Consider the following 15,052-nt stretch of genomic DNA (forward strand, 5'->3'; position numbering starts at 1 on the left):
AGTTGTAGAGTAAGACCTTAATCTAGTCTTAGGGGAGAGCGTATACTAAGAAGCCAATGTAGACTATTGGCTTTTAGTTTGAGGTATGTTCCTTTTGCCTCGTGTCTACGCCAAATGAGTCGTCTGTCAAGATGAATACCTAGATACGTAACTTCATTTGATTTTGGAATAACAGTGTTATTTAGTATGAGCGAAGGGCAATCTTGTCTGTTGAGTGTAAAAGTGACGTGTTTACATTTCTGTACATTGACAGTTATTCGCCAGTCAGAAAGCCATTTCTCAATATGTGCCAGAGAGAGAGCAAGTTGTGCAGTAGCTTGCCGTGGATATTTAGAGCGGCTCAGGATTGCAGTGTCATTGGCAAATGTAGATATTGTTAGCTGCCTCGATGTTGGTATATCGGCTGTATATAGTAGATATAGTGTTGGGCCAAGTCCGCTGCCTTGAGTAACCCCAGCTTCTTTGATGTGACGTAACAGTGCCGCATCTAACTTAGAACACTCTATTTTGCAAGTATGACTTTTAAAGCTTATGGTTGCATTCAGAGCGTTGACATAATTTAATGCATTAGGCCATCTAACCAGACTCTGTCAAATGCTTGGGCCACGTCGATAAAAATGGCAGTGCACTACTCTCTCTTTTCGAATGCAGTTCGAATTTGAGTTGTGATTCGATTGACTTGTTCGATTGTTCCATGTTTCTCCTGAAAACCGAATTGATGCTCCGGTATTTTGTTAAAAGTTCGCAGATAGGGTATAATAAAGGTCAGCAGACATTTTTGGAAGAGTTTTGAGAAAAACGGTAATAAACTTACAGGTCTGTATGATGATGGAACTGTATGATCCTTTCCCGGTTTCGGTATCATAATGATGATCGACTTTTTCTATAACGAAGGGAAGTGACCAATTCTATTTATTGCATTGAAGAGTTGACAAATAGTTTGGACGGCACAAAATGGAAGTTCGATGATCATCTTAGGGTTTATTAGATTCCTGCCGGGGCTCTTATTAGGTTTTAATTCCTTAATGATTTTAGCAATTTCAGTTGGTCGAAATTCTATTGGATCCTGTGTCGTTTGGCTTACAACTGCTTGCTCTTGTAATACGAAATTATTCGTTTCTGGGTTTGGTGGAAACACGTTTTGAAGGTGCTCCGCGAAAGTAGAAGCCCTAAGTTTATCGCTGCGGACCCATTCACCTGCAGAATTTCTTATTAGTACAACTGATTCTACCTGGGGGCTTAGAGATGGGTGTGCTCTCCATAATTGTATTTTGTGCTAAAAGGTGATATTTGATCTATGTAGATGCGTTGTGCGCATTCCTGCTCGTTGATTAACTCATTTCTTAATATACGAATGGCGTTTTTGAGCCTTTGTTTTGCAAATGGCGATCTATAAGATTGATATTCTCGTCGTAGGCGGCGCTTTTCCAAGACAAGCTGCTCAATTTGAACATTTATCTTACTGCATATACTGTCTTTTTGGGGTTGAGGCATGGGCTGCTGCAACAAGGACAGACTCCAAAAGTTTAGCGGTGCTTTCTATGTCAGCCTTATTGATGATTCTTGGGTTCAGTTCAATGTGCGAACTTACGAATTTCTTGTATTTTGGTCAGTATGTTATATTGGATGTCAATCGACAGGGTGCATTTTTCATATCCGGACATTGAAGATCATTAAGGAGCACCGGCGGGTGATCAGAAGATAGGTCTGGGAGGGATTCGGCGTTTATATGATTATGTGAGATGTTTCCTGTAACAGTATCTTTCTAGGGTGAGTTGGCCAATATGTGGGTGTGCCCGGAGAGGCGCAACTAAGCTTGTTGCTTACTTTAATAATTGTATTGTACAACTGTTTTCTCTTAGGGGTTACACGACGAGATCCCCAGTGCGTATGCTTAGCATTATTGTCACCAGCAGCTATGAAGCGATCCCCTAGTGTGTTGAAAATATTGGCTTTCGGCTTTCATAAAGCGAGCAGCAGCAAGTGTTATTTGTCCGTTACCCAGCTGTATATTTAAAGATGTTGCCTGTAAGTAGTTTGTCGCAAAGTCGTTGCGGAAAGTATGTTTTATGCGGCTTCTAATCAGGACTCCAGTGCCTCCATGTGCTTTACCATCAGGGTGGTTGGTGCAGTAGAATATATAACCATTTATTTGAAACTTGTACTTGTGTGTAAGATGTGTTTCAGCATTACATCGATATGTTTGTCTTGGAGAAAATGAGCCATTTCAAGCGTGTGTCGCTGTTGGCATTCCATAGAGTTATACGTAAGGGAGCCATTGATTATTTTGACTGCTGCGATACCAGCAACTGTATCAATAGATCCTGATTACGCATAAGATTTTCCATGGTTGTTCTCATAAATGTCATGAACTCGGTAATGCTTTGTTGCAAGTTAAAGATCATTGTTTCAATATTGCCTTGTGGCTCTCCTGTTGGCTGATCAGCATTTACCTTGTTTTGTTCAGCGAGTGGGAATGGAGTTGTAGGATTTGTAGATGCAAGACCTGTTGGTCAGACTGTTTAAGTGGACATCAGGTGTATGTTTTGAATGTATAGTTGTGCTCGGCGTGCTTTGCCCACGCATCATAGCCACTTTTTTGTGTAGCCGATTTTTTAGATCCTTATATACAGGGCAACCTCTGTAGTTTGCTGTGTGGTTACCTCCGCAGTTACTTCACTTTTTCATACCGGGGTCAGCTTTGTTTGATGGGCAGTTAACACAGCTATGAAGCTCACCACAAACTACACATACAGTGCGAAGGGTACAATATTTTTTGTATGACCATATTCTTGGCAATTTGCACACTGTACAGGTCCTTTGCGCTTATGCTGCTCTTGAACAGAGATTCTACGGTGTAAGAGATAATGCAGCTTCTAAATGAGGTGACTCTCATTTTTCTTCAATGCCCAAGAGTCTGGTTGAAGTTCGACTCTGAAAAGAGGTTGTACCTTTTTATCTTTGTTAAATATGTTGATGACTGATTCGGCTTAAAACCTTGTTCAGTTAGGGCTCCTGATATTATCTGAGGAATTATTTCAGGTTCAAGGCCTTTAATAACTATTTGTAGTCCCTTGCTGCTTTTTAGCTGGTACGTATAAAAGTTTTTCTTGGCATAGTTGAGGTATTTTGTAAGCGCTCTGAAGTTTACTTCCGTTTTGACTTGCACTTTTGTTTCAGAAATGTTGCACTCGGCCGAAATGGCAAATCGCTTATCATAGTTGGGCATATTATTTTTTTCTTGTTATGTCACAATTTATTCTTGATTTATTACCCATTGATGAATTTTGCGGGCTTAGTTTTCGCTTTATTTGTATGTATCGATCTATGCCAGTCTGTATGGTCGATTAACTTTTTTTGCTGAGGGTGCAGCACACAGTGAATTTGTTTTTGGTGCTTGCTCGGGCAAGAGATTGATGGAGAGCAAGACCGCGCTCTCTCGCTTGTTGTTTTAAAGTCGTGGTTTTGATTGGGTCGGGGGTGATTGACCGTACGAGTAAGTACGCGTTGTTTCGTTGCAAAGAGAGACGACGTTTGCCTTGCTGAAACTGGCGCTGGGCCCGAAAGTCTTTCTGACTCATTTTTTTATTATTTGATATTATTGAAATAAACGTTTTTTTTTGTTTGGAATAAATTAATAATAAAAAAGAAGAAAAGTTGTACGATATTTGTTGCCGGGAGCATCACTACGACGTTTTTTTTTTTGTTTACTGAGCGTCTTTTCGCACGAGATTTATTTTGAATTTTTTACGATTTGTGCGAAACGGACATAGTCTGGCATCACTCGGTTTGTGCGATCGGTTGGCAGCACTATCAGCTGTTTAGTTAGCCGGGCCTCCTGCAACAATTGTTTATATTTAAACAATTGACCGAAAAAAGAAAAAGGAAGTGGAATTCACGTCTTTTTCTACCTGTGATCGTGCAGCAAACGCGGGAAGCAACTTTGCACACTCTCCGGCTCCACAAATTGGCTCATACGAGCAAACGAAGGAAAGTGCAAACAGGTAACACTTACCCTAAACAAACAAACCTACCCACCCTTGGTAATGAGAGACCAAATCTACATCGCCGTGTAGACGGACGTCTTAAATTAACGCTGCGCGAAATACTCGAAATTATATAAGTTGTGTCGGCCGGTGTGTGCGGCAAACTGGCAAAACCACACGGTGGAGTCGTGCCATAGTTTCGCGCTGCAATCACGCGATTTAATTCTGCGCCTGTTTCAGGTAAATAGGTAATTTATAAGTTTGCGATTGTTGCAGCGGATAAAACAGCTGATAGCGCTGCCAACTTGGCGCAACGGGTGATCTGGAGAGGGTGGCGTTGCCAGATCAACCGTGTGATCAGTGTTGTGTTGCGACAGTAGGGCCCGAAATTCAAAATTAAATTTAAAATTAAACCGTTGAAATTTAATTTAATTTAATTTTGTTACTGGTTACTGGGAGCGCACAAGTCGTTAAGAAAGGGAAAAAGGCACAAAGGTCGCGGACAGACCAAATATCATCCTCTCACCGTGTTGGTGCCTAAGCAGAGGCTCTGGTGTCCGAGTCGAGGCGGTACAAACCTTCATCCGTAAAAGCCAGGGGGAAATCAGTGACCTACGTGGGAACCCCTTTCTAAGGCTGGTGCCCCTCATCGGTCTTCGGACCTGACCACGGCTCTCCAGAACGAGGACCTGAGGGGCATTCTCACCAGAATGAATGGCAAGATCAACATCCTGCTATCCGCATTCGAGACCCAACGGCACGTGACACGAGAGACAAAGGGCATAGCTTGCGAACTCTCAGCCCTTAACAACAGGGCGATAGAGCTGTACGAAGGTACTTCTAGCGAGCATCGCTTGTAGAGCAGTGCTACCCAGACGGAGGTACAAAAGCCTTCCAAAAAGGCTCCTCAAAAGGCGCAGGTACCCAAGGTGCAAGTGCCAAAAGTCCAGGCGCCCAAGCCGAGCAACCCTACGTTGGGTGGCAACGGTGAAGAAAAGGCGCCATCCAGACCTAACGAGTCCAAGCCAGGCAGCTACGCATCTGTCGCCAAGAATGCTAGCACGGGTGCAGAGTGGAGACTTAGCGAACTGGGCAGTCACGTAGGAAAAATCCAGAGAACGCAGAAAGGTGAGCTGTTGCTTGAGGTAGAGGGGAAAGCTTCGGAAAGCGTTTCCAAGTTTAAGAGCGACCTGGAAGCAGCGCTCAATGACTTGGCCTCTGTGCGCACGGGAGCGCAAAGAATAGCTCTATCTTGCAGCGGATTGGACGAGGCTACGACAGCAGATGAGCTCCACAGCTGCATGGTCGCCGAATTCCATGGTCTACAGATAAATCCTGAAGATATCAGGTGCCTTCGCAGAATGCGGGATGGCACGCAGATAGCCTCAGTGCTGCTAAACGCGAACGTGGCGATACCAGTCCTTAAACAGGGCACCTTAATCGTTGGATGGTCAAGATGTCGCTTCACCCAGGACGTTCGACCCACGAAATGCTACAGGTGTCTGGGCTATGGTCATCGATCAGCAACCTGCAATGACACTGACAGGGCAGACTGCTGCCTTAGATGCGGTGAGCGTGTGCACAAGGCAAAGGGGTGTGTTGCAGCACCAAAATGCCTGATCTGATCTGATCTCAATGTCAATCATTGCGCAGCAGCTCAGAGCCTCCTGGCCCAGACTGCGGTTGATCGCAATGTAGACATCATGCTCCTAAGCGAAACCTACATCTCTGGTAGTGGACAATCATCCATGATCCTTGACGAGACAGGTAAGGCAGCTATCAAATGCTGCAGCTCTCTCCACGTCCAGGAACTGGCTGCTTTACCTATGCGGGGTATCGCTTATGCGAAGCTAAAACACGTGCACATGTACAGCTGCTACGCTCCGCCGAGCGACACCCCCGATCAGTTCGAGGAGTTTCTGGAGGCGCTCGTGGACCATGCGAGAGGGCGAAGCGAACAATCGCAGGGTTGGAAGACGAATGCAACTCTATGATCGGTGCTGCCATCCTGTGGCTCGAGAAAGCCGGGCTAGCAATAGCGGCTCACAAGACCGAAGCAGTCCTACTAAGCAGCAGGAAAAAGGTGGAGAACATGCTGGTCTGCGTCAATGGTACACAGGTGATCTCTCAAGAGTCCCTAAAGTACCTGGGGGTAATGATAGATCGCAGACTATCGTTCAAGGACAACGCGAGCTACGCCAGCAAGAAGGCAGCAGTCACAGCCTCTTCGTTGGCTAGGCTTATGCCCAACGTCGGAGGCCCAAGACACCCGGCCAGGAAACTGCTGGTGTCAGTAGCAAAGGCTTCGCTGCTATACGCTGCACCAATCTGGAGCAATGCCACTAGCAGGGGCTCATACCTAAAAGGAGCTCGTTCGGTGCTACGGTCAATGGCCCTCAGACTCATTAGAGGTTTCTGGACCATATCCGAAGACGCGGCGCTAGCGCTGGAATGCCTGCCTGAACCTACGGACAGTAGGTGGTATCTTTAGAAGATTTTAATTTTCCTACCGTAAGTCGAATAATAAAAAAAAAAACCCTTGGTAATGAACCACACGCGCAGCGCACAAGCCGATAACGTAACATACTTAGGTATTCATCTAGACAAGCGGCTCACCTGGCGGAACACATAGAGGACAAGACGACGCACCTCAGACTAATAGCAAGGGATCTTCACTGGCTTATAAACGTTCACCCTCCCCTAAGCTTGGAGTACAAAGGACTCTTATATAACTCCGTTTTAAAACCCACATGGAGAAGCAACATCGACATAGTACAGCGAGCACAGTCTAGGATTCTGAGAATTATTACTGGAGCTCCATGGTATCTTCGGAACGAGAATATACACAGAGACTTACAAAATAAAAATTGTCATTGAGACAATAGCAGAGAAGAAAGTAAAATACAATGAAAAACTACCCTCACATCCAAATCCTCTTCCCCAGCGTTAAATTTGTTAGGCCACACAGCACGAATCATTTCATAAAATGATATTTAGTTAGTTTAGAATAGGATTTGAAAACTTATTGTTAGTTTCTTAAGTAAAAGGGAAGATTCAATAAATAAGCAAAACATGTACCAAAAAAAAAGTCTAAGAACTTCTAAGGTGAAGGGCATATCTTATAAAATTTACAATGCATGAGTATATGTGTGCACACATACAGTTGTCGGCTGTCACTGTATGCGTAGAAAAGAGCTGTTCGCTGTAGAGCTCTCCGATCTCTCGCTCTTGAACAACAATTCGAGAGAGCCTGGAGCGATGACGAAAAAATCGTGTGCCAAAAAAACGTATTACACATCTTGTTATTCTAGTGTGTTTGGTCAAGCAAACCCATCTAAGTACGCACCAGCTTGAGGAATGGCTAAGGTGGAACTGCTCTGGCCTTTAAAGCTCAGCACCTGTTCACCTTAGCCTGATATCGGTGACGCTTCCCTAAGCACAACTGCCCACCTCTCGCTACGTATGGTAGCGGCAATACCGGAGCAAGTATTTCCCCGGCAGAGGAGAGCCCCGCCCCTCCTCTGTAATATTGCCACTGCAACTCGTAAAGAACATATATTATTAAAATCAGTTCATTACATCTTATGGTAGCACGGATACTCAAAAGGCCTACTGTACCATACAGTAGATATAAGAATTATTTAGTCATCTCGGTCCTACTTATAAGTTAGCATTAAGCCATAAGAATGTATATTTAGCTCACTCATACATGTGCACACGGAGCATAAGAAAATGAGAAAGCGCCAGACGCGGCATTCGGTGACGAGCATTTCAACAGAAAGGTCATAATTAAAGAAGTTTAATCAAAGCATCACGACTGAAACACCGTTTACAACATCAAAAGTGGCTTAACTCACTATGCTTGACTCTGAATTGAATGGTGCACCAACTAAAAAAAATTGTTGGGAGCCCTTGGGTTCTTCTGGCACAAAAGCAGTGTTGCGACCCACCACCATACAACGGATCAGCAGTGAAAATAGTAGAGGAAAAGAATGGAGTTGCGTCTCTGATAAAACAGCGTGAGCCACAAGGTGATACTGGTGAACGACATCAACATCGATCTGGAGGAGCTCATGGAAAACATTATAGAAGGAACATTATACCAAGGCTGCGAAACCAGGCTCTCATAGAGTGTTTCTCCGAGCCGTTGCAGATTTTGCGTGCTTTCTCGTAAGTCCGTCTGCCAAAGCGCAACCCAGGAGGTAGTTCTCGGACGAGACTTCATGGAAGCGTGCGAGTTGAAACTGGATCCAGATGCTTTGGGATGGGTTACTCTTATACCATTAGATAGTGAAAGAGATAAAAAAGCAAATAGCGAAACAGTTAGTGAAACAGTAAGCGAAACAGTTAGTGAAACCAAAGACACTAGAATAACAAGATGCGTAACGCCATACAATTTTTTGGCACGCGATTTTTTGGCCGTGGGTCTAGAGGTGGCTCCAGGCTCTCTCGAGTTTTTTTTCGAGAGAGAAAGAGCGGAGAGCGCTACAGAAATCAGCTCTTTTCTACGCATACAGTGATAGCAGACAATTGTATGTGTGCACACGTATGCTCATGCATTGTAAATTTGACAAAATATGCCATTCACCTTAGAAGTTCGTTGACTTTAAATCTATATTATTTTTTATCAATTGGCACAATGCGAAAAATTCTTGTTTTGCATTGCCTTAACGTTATAATTATTTAAATAAAGCTTAGAAATAGTAATAGCCGAATCTATGTACATCACAAAATAAATTTCGAAAATGACTTTATATTAGAATACTTGTCATTAGGGTATTCAGCTTGCGACGTGAGAAAAATTAATAAGGCAGTGATTGTTGAGTGCTTGTGTCCGCACTTCGTGCCTCCAGATATGACTTTTGCAATAAACAGTTTTAATATTTTTATTTATTTTATAAATTTTTATTTTCTACCACGTATTATTATTTTTTATGAATTATTATTATGAAATATTATTTTTTTTATTATTTATTAATAAAATTATTATTTTTTTATGAAATTAAAAAATAATTATCTTTATGAAATATTTATTTCTCAATGTAATGTCTTCTTTTTGGAAAATTGATGTTTCAAATTACAGTAGTTATAATAATTTCCTTTGTATTTGCTTTAATTATTTAGTATACTTATTAAGTCATTTGACTTATTATGATGTATGTAAATGAACCATTTTTATTATTGAAAATGCGCATTATATTCAGCTTTCAGTTAAATTTTTTTTGTTGGTCTTTTCAAATTTGATATTTTTAAAAAGCGCGCACTCTTGGGTGGGAAGAATAGCGCGCCATCATCATATTGTTACGAAATTGGCCACAACTCCAAATATGTAAATTCGTTTCTTCGATCCGAATTGATTTCGGCACGAAAATCGTCTTCTAGCACAACACGCACACATATACGCGTTCTCGTCTCTTGTTTTTACTCACACAAGCAAGAAAATTATATTTTTAGATTTCTTACGCTCTCAGCGTCAGCGAGCGGAAAGAGAGCAAATTTGGCCTTCACCAAAAAAGTGGCTGCATAGTGCCAAACGAATGTATGGCCGTTACGCATCTTGTTATTCCAGTGTCTTTGGTGAAACAATAAGTGAAGCAGTTAGTAAAACCTTAGTAAAACAGTTAGTAAAACGGTTAGTAAAACGATTACAGTGATTCCTCTTGGCAGTGTAACAAGGGATTCCGCAATTAGTCAAAAATTGTGATCAGCATTTACGCCCAGTTATAAATAAACCATTAGAGAAATCTTTAGCATTGACTACGAAGAAAGTGGGCAAATTAATTATGTTGAGGCAATGAGCTTTTACATTGACTCTGAGAAGTGTTGTGGCAATTTATAAGCTGTACCGTGCTTAATGTTTCAATATATTTTGCCACACAGGGCTGTAGTGTATAAAACGAACGGCGGAAGTGCCCGTACCGAACCGATAAAGAGTTAAAGTGCATCACAGCAGTACCGGGTTGATCAACACTTAAATTGTAACTGAACTTGCTATGCAGAAAGCAAATGAGCAAGTTTCACAAAACAAAGATTTAAACAGAACAGAACATAGCACAAAAGAGAATGCAAAATCTATTGCTGCACAGAGAAAAGTATTAGAGTGATAAAATAAATAACTTAATTTTGATAAGCTGCAGCTGGCTGCGGGCTGCATAACCAAACCAATATATGCGGCGCTAAAGATAAACAAATAATGTAAACCATGATCAAAAACAGTTGTTGCATGAATCAAAAGATTTGAGTCGTGATCACTTTCACATGCCAGATTGGATGCCAGTTTCCTTTTTAATCTTGCAGTTGGTAAGATAAATTTTAGTTTTCAAAATCACTAACAAAAATTGTTTTCTTAGACGCCATCCACTTAGTAGTATTGGAAATAAACCGGTCTAGTTGTCACTCGGGCAGTTTTCTTTTAATGAATAATCCAAAATATACTATTTTTTGTTTCTGTCAATATCTTCTGTCGTTTTTTTGATTCCAGATTATTGTTGTTAATTGAGGAATAAACTTAATCTGAAACATAACTTAATTGCCTATTGTTACGCCTCCAAGTGTCCAGGAGGTCGCTATTTCTGAACTCGAACTTGCCTATATAAAATTAAATTGTTAGAAAACGAGCAAAAATGGGCAAAAGATATTACTTTACCGTGAAAGACAATAGTTAAAGGTACAAACTGGCGTTTTTAACTTTTGTCAGAAATTGTAAGAAAATTAGTTATACTCCACGAAATACAGGGGACACGTTAGAATTTTCTGTTAAGATACACATAAATTGGATGTCACACATTATAAAAACAGTACAACTACACAAATATTAAATACATGCGTTAAAAACAACATACGTTGGCTTTTATTTTCCATATTTTACTATAATTTATGTATGCGTATTAACAATCGTAACACCTAAAAATTTAGACTTTATGCCAAAAAAAAAAAACAATTCTGGACAACAGCTCAGTCCCTTGTAACCACGGCAGATCCCTTCTGACTCCTCGCGTACGTATTTTGCGCACGGCCCGCTCGGGTACGAGGTCCACCTAAAATGTCCCGTTAGTTCACGGTGCGTCCTCTTTGTGCATGACCAATGTCCGCACCGTTAACGTGCGACCTCCGTGCCCTTGCTCGGCTGAAGTCCAAGGATCAGCGCCGTTAGTTTGCCGGGGTCCAGAGGCCATTAAAAGGGCACATTCGTGCCTGACTCTTCTCGCACTCCAGCCGTCTTCGCCGTTGCTGTTGCCGCTCTCATGCACCCGGATTTATGAGGGTTTTAACTCCTTACAAAACTCAGGATTAATAGCCCAGTCGATCTGTTCATGTCGGTCTGTCCGTATGAACGTCTCGATCTCAGGAACTAGAAAAGCTAGAAGGAGATTAAGCATAGAGATTCTAGAGACATAGACATCAAGTTTGTTATTGTCACGCCAACTCTAACGATCAAAACCGACCAAAACTGAAACATTAAATGTTTTGATTTGTCTTTGTTTTATTGCTTGTCTTGCCAATTTGTATCGGTATATTAAAACACTGCTCTTGTGGGTAACGTAACTCCTTTCATTTCCAAAACGCCAAAAACGACCACGCCCACACTTTTAAACAATGTTTAAAATTCTCTCTCTTGTTTTTTTTTTTAATAATTTCTTCTATTATTCTATTTTGTAAACATAATTATTGAGACTCCGTTCGCTTCGCGAAATCTCTTTTGAATTTTGCACTGGTTTTTTTCAAATTAACTACATATTTAGCTTTGCAGTCTTTGTTTGTATGTCTGTTGTTTTTGTATGCACATAAACTGCACATTGCACCCGCTCTTTCGTTCTCCTGCACAAAATCTAAAGTTCTAAGCGTGAAGACTGCTCTCTTGCGGTTCTTTTGACAGCTCGATGATCTTCTTTCCCGCTCTCTCCGGCTACGAAGTACTGCAAAGAGAGACAACACCGACCCAACCACAAGGGACTGAGAGCCGAGCGAAAGTTAAACGAAGATCGCCAATACGAACTCGGACGAAGACGCATTTGGAAGAAGCAACCAAGTTTTCTAATAAAGAGTATCATTCTCATTTCATACCCCAGGCTTGTTTTTTTTGAAAGCTTTCCTCCCTCGGCCACAGGTTTGTAACTGGAGCAGCCGGTCTACAGACAAGGGATTAACAAAGCCCACTACGCTTATAGTTTTAATTTTAAAGAGGTTATGAACATGTGACGGTAGTTGTTGTGAGGATTTTAGTAGTGAGTGGTAAAATAAGAAATTAAATAAAAGATATTGAAACATAATGACGTTCAAGTGCAAATAAAACAAAAGAAACAAATAAAATCAAGTTCAAATTGCTTCACAGGCGACCGTATATGTGTACATCAATCGCTGATAAGGCACCGGGCTCGCTTGTGCGGAACAATTTACAACAATTATACCAACAAGTTGCTGTTTCTGATGACCGTATATGTATGCATCAATCGCTAATAAAATGATACCAATTAAAAATGGTAAAGTAATTAAAAAAAAAAATTTATTTTTTGACATATAAAACTGCTTTGTGTGGTGACCGTTTGAGTGTATCGGAGAGCACTTGGTATTCGTATTTGAGACAGGATTGGTACGCCTTTTGGTTATTTCATAAGAATAGGTTGCTGTGTTTTTTTTTTTATTATTATTCGACTTACGGTAGGAAAATTAAAATCTTCTAAAGATACCACCTACCGTCCGTAGGTGGCTTGCACGATTCATAAGCCGTATTGGAATTACGCCTACGTACTAAAACAAAAACCTCCGCGTGCTCTTCAGTCCTTGCTTGCTCACCGGGACTGCCAGTCAAGGTATGACTTCGGTGAGCAGGATGTGAGGCCAGGTCGCACTCCCTGCCTTCAGTGTAGTCCATGAGGGCTCCTCCTTCCACCATTTAGTCGCCTTTTACGACGAGCCGGGAACGCTGAGGTAGAATTCTTCTTCACCTTTTTCCTGCTGCTTAGTAGGACTGCTTCGGTCTTGTGAGCCGCTATTGCCATTGTGTTCTTTCCTTTCCGGAAGCCATATTGATGGCTTCCTAGGCCGTTGATGTTCTCGGTGATTGCCTCTATTTGTGTATACGTATATCCAGTAGACATAGAGGGCGGTAGCTGTTTGCAGCATGTGCTGGTCCCTTGCCTTTCGGCAACAGGACTAGCTTCTGGCTTTTCCACCTTGTAGGGAAGATTCCGTACAGAAGACATTGCTGGAAGGTGGCCCTGAAGATGTCAGGTCTACCCAGCGCCACTGCTTTAATAACAGCTCCAGGAATACCATCTAGTCCAGGGGCTTTGTGGGGTTTGATGCGCTTAGCTGCCTCGACGACTTCACGTTCTGTGATGCACGGGAAATATGGGGCAGGGGCTGCCTCTGTTGGCCTCCATAGTGTGGTCTGCTTTGGAAATAGCTCCCCTACAATGTTAGCCAGGACCCCCGGGTCGGATGGGGTTACCGCTCTCCTGCTTAGCTTGTTGGTAACAAGCTTGTAGGCGAGGGCCCAGATATCGCTGTCTACGCCATCCTGCAGCTCCGCGGTCGTATACCGCGCTTATACGTGTTTTAACTTCGCATAAGCGATACCCCGCATGGGTGAAGCAGCCAGTTCCTAGACGTGATACCTTCAGGATTTATCTGCAGGCCCTGGAATTGGGCGACCATGCAGCTGTGGAGCTCCTCTGCTCGTCCAGTCCGCTTCACGATAGTGCTATTCTTTGCGCTCCCGTGCGCACAGAGGCCAAGTCATTGAGCACCGCTTCCAGATCGCTCTTAAACTTGGGAACGCTTTCCGATGCTTTTCCCTCTACCTCAAGCAACAGCTAACCTTTCTGCGTTCTCCGGATTTTACGTACGTGACTGCCCAGTTCGCTAAGGCTCGGGTCCGATCTTAGCTTCCGAAGCATCTCTGCGTATGAAGTCTCACCTGTCTTTTTTACGATCAGTGCCTCAGGTTTTTTACGCAGGCGCATAGGCCTCACCTTGGTCCACTCTGCACCCGTGCTAGCATTCTTGGCGAACGATGCGTAGCTGCCTGGCTTGGACTCGTTAGGACTGGATGTCGCCTTTTATTCACCGTTGCCACCCGACGTAGGGTTCCTCGGCTTGGGCGCCTGGACTTTGGGCACTTGCACCTTGGGTACCTGCACATTGTGAGGACCCTTTTTGGAAGGCTTTTGTACCTCCAGCTGGGGACTTCCCTCCCGTCTTTTGGATGGCACTGCGATGAGAACCGAGATTCCGTCACCATGAGTCGGGTTACCGACTCCTTTGGTGGGGGATCTCGTAAGTCGGGAGCTGCTCTTAAACGGGTCGTTGCGATCAGGGGGACTGCCCCCTACTGCGCTGTCCATCAACGCGGGTCCACCAGACGGGCCCTGGCTCAGTGTATGACACATAATATCAAAGTGCTGACCCAGCATTGGTCCGGAAGCCCGTGCGCAGCCCGTAAACAACGCATATTTGCGTGGCCGCTGCGAGTCTTTGCTAGCTTTAAGAATCATTTTAAGTTTCAGTTTGAATTTGCATTTACCAGAATAAAGCGCGGCAGCTCGTCAACTCTGACTAAGCGTCGTAAAACATATTTTTATTAACTACTCTGCCAGACCACAAGGCTGGCAGTTAAAAGAGGAAAGTTCCTTTCAACGTAAATAATAATTTTTTGCTCCCCGGACTGTTCATAAAACAATATATCTCTACACATTTGTTATATTTAAAAAACAATAAAATTTCGTTGACTCCTGAGTCATACCAGTAGTTAATATGGGACGCAAGAGAGGGCGTGGTCGCACGGATTTTGTGTGCAAACTATTTGTGATTTAACAACAAAATGTACAAAGTTTCAAGTCTGTAGTTTAATTTTTAGACTTCACTTCGATCGATACGTCTACCAGTCGATGTATTTGTTCAGGGCAGCCGTGGGACTTCCTGAAACCAAATTGGTGTGGAGGTATGTGGTTCACTACTTGCGGCAGTTCCATCAGGCGGGCTAAGAGTATTCTCTCAAAAATCTTAGAGAATATTGATAGCAGGCTGATTTTGCGATATGCATCGATCTGCGTTGGCGGCTTTCC

The sequence above is a fragment of the Drosophila sechellia genome, chromosome 3R (assembly GCF_004382195.2).
Source record: "Drosophila sechellia strain sech25 chromosome 3R, ASM438219v1, whole genome shotgun sequence".
Classification (NCBI taxonomy): Eukaryota; Metazoa; Arthropoda; class Insecta; order Diptera; family Drosophilidae; genus Drosophila; species Drosophila sechellia.